We start from the raw sequence: 2,500 nt of genomic DNA, 5'->3' as shown, positions 1-2,500 counted from the left end.
ACGCCGCGGCTGACGCCAGCCGGCGGGTGGAAGTGGCTCGGCACACGCGACGGACGCGGGCGCGCCGCGGGGAGGGCAGGGGGGGCGGCCCGGCGGCGCGCCGCACCGGCGGCGGTCGGGGCGCAGGGAAGCGCAAGGCAGCCGGCCGTCCCCACCCCGGAGGGGAACGGGGGACCAGCGCACCACCGGGAGAGTGGCGGAGGAGAAGCCCAGACGGCGGCCAGACTGGCGGTGGTGGCGGGCGGCGGCGACGAGGCGCGCCGGGCCACCGCAACCCACCCGACCTGGGGGGGGGGCCCCAGCGGGACGAACTCCGCGAAGCGGGCGCTCCGGGAGCGGGGGGTTTCCCCGAGTCTGCACTTAGGGGGACGAAGGCCCGGCCGCGCGGGGAAGAGGAGGCACCCTCTCCCCGGGGCACGGGCCTGCGAGGCGCCCCAGCCGCGCCACCCCGCACGGCGCGCGCCGCGCAGCGGTGGCCACCGCGCTCGGAGGGCGAGGAGGGCGGGCACAGGCGCGGCAAGGCACGCCGGCCGCGGCCGCTGCGGGCGGCCCGGCGCCGGAGCCCGGCGGGCAGGAAGACCGGGGCCGCCGGTGCACGCACCGGGGTCCCGGCTCCGCCGCCGACTCTCCGCCGCCGAGGCCGCCGCGCACCGCCGCCGCCGGCGCCGCCGCGCCTCCCCCGCCCCCCCACGCGCCCCCCCCGAGGGGCGGCACCGCTGCGCCAACGCGACAGCGGGGGTGACGATTGACCGCCAAGCGACGCTCAGACAGGCGTAGCCCCGGGAGGAACCCGGGGCCGCAAGTGCGTTCGAAGTGTCGATGATCAATGTGTCCTGCAATTCACATTAATTCTCGCAGCTAGCTGCGTTCTTCATCGACGCACGAGCCGAGTGATCCACCGCTAAGAGTTGTCTCGGTTTCGGCCCCCGCCGCGCGCGCGGGGGGACCGGGCAGCCTTCGGCAGCCCCTGAGGGCCCCCCCTCCGCTCCGCCTCCCTCCTCACGCCGACGCCGGCTGCTGAGCGAGGGACGGCCGAGAGCCAGAGAGAGGGGCTCGCCCCGCTGACCGTACGAGCACAGAGTGGGGGGGGAAAAAGGGAAAAGGAAAACCCGAACGAGAAGGGCGGGGAGCCCTCGCTCCCGACCTGGGACAACCCTTTGCTCGCTTCGAGTCCGGCCCAGGCGCCCAGGCTCGGCCCGGCCCGGCGGGGAGCAGCGCGCCGGCCGCGCCGCCTGCCTCGGGGACGCTGGGGGAGGGGGCGGCTCCCCGCGGACCCCCAGCGTCGGAGCCCGGCCGCCACCGGCAGCGGCACCGGCCGCTGCCCGCGCGCCCGCGGCCCACCGGCCCCGCGCTCCCCAGCTCCTCGCTCGCCTCGCCGGCCTCCGGCTCCGCCGTGGCCCCGAGGCGGCGCCCACGCCCGCGCGCGCGCACACACAGCCTCCCGGACGACACCACGCGCTCTCCCGTCCCTTCCGCGGACAGACGCCCGGCGGCGGGCGGGCGGGCAAGGCGGGACGGACGGGGACGGCGCCCGCTCTCCCCGTCTCCACGCGGAGAACGGGGGGGGGCGCCCCCGCCGCCCGCCTGCCGCCCGCCCGCCGCCCGGCGAAGCCGGGTTGGGCAGAGCGAGGCAGGCGCGCCGGATGGCGGAGTGCCGGCGGGTAGGGCGCCGCCGCCAGCGGCCACGGCGGCAGACCGAGAGCCCCGGCCAGGGAGGAGAGCGGATCGCGCCGAGGCGCGGCGTCCGCACCACCCGCGGTGGGTGGGGGCTCACCGTCCCGGCGAGAGCACGCGCTCGCGCCGGGGTCACGCGTTCGAGGCAGGCCGGCGCCAGCCGACCGCGCGGCGTCCCTCCGCCGAGACCAGACCGCGGAGAGAGGGGGCAGGGTACCCCTCTCCGTCCCGGCTGCCCGCAGGGCGAGCGCGGGGCGCGCCGGCTGGCATGGGGGGGCACGGCGCCCGCGCGCGCCGGCCCCCCGGCCCTCCGGCAGCACACCCGGCTGCCCCCCGGGTCGCATCGGGCCGCCCGAGTCTTTAAACCCCCGCCCGGCTCTCCCGCCGAGAACCCTCGGGCCCGGAGCCCGGGGCCCATGGCCATCCCTACCCGGGGCGGCTACCGGCGGCCGCGGTGGCCGGAGGCCCTCCGCTCCTCCCGCCACCCCGCCCCCCCCCCCCGCCCGGCCCGCTCGCAGCACGGTCCCCGCGGCACGGCGCGGGGCGGCTGGAGCGGTGGGGGGGGGGAGAGAAAGGGAAAGCGGAAAGGGCGGGAGGGCACGGCCGGTGCGGCGCTCACGGCGCGGCGCCCGGGAGGAGCGAGCTGGCACACGGGACCACACGGGTGGGTCACCGAGGGGGGGCAGGAGGAGCGCGGACGCTAGGTACCTGGCCCTGGGGTGAGGGAAACGACCTGAAATCCCCGCGGGGGTGCCTCCCCCGCCGCCGCCCGCCGCCGGGCCGCCGCCGCCTCGCGGCGACGGCGGCAGCCTCGGCGGCAGCAGCG

General features: G+C 79.7%; 1 non-coding gene across 1 annotated transcript; it reads right to left on the bottom strand.

The window, feature by feature from the left end:
- Positions 1–757: 757 nt before the first annotated feature.
- LOC136995617 (5.8S ribosomal RNA) lies at positions 758–910 on the bottom strand. Its single transcript, XR_010887162.1, has one exon. It is a non-coding gene; the product is annotated as a 5.8S ribosomal RNA (ribosomal RNA).
- Positions 911–2,500: the final 1,590 nt, after the last annotated feature.

The sequence above is a fragment of the Apteryx mantelli genome, unplaced genomic scaffold, assembly GCF_036417845.1.
Source record: "Apteryx mantelli isolate bAptMan1 unplaced genomic scaffold, bAptMan1.hap1 HAP1_SCAFFOLD_141, whole genome shotgun sequence".
NCBI classification, from domain to species: Eukaryota; Metazoa; Chordata; class Aves; order Apterygiformes; family Apterygidae; genus Apteryx; species Apteryx mantelli.
This window is presented reverse-complemented; position numbering and strand designations above follow the sequence as displayed.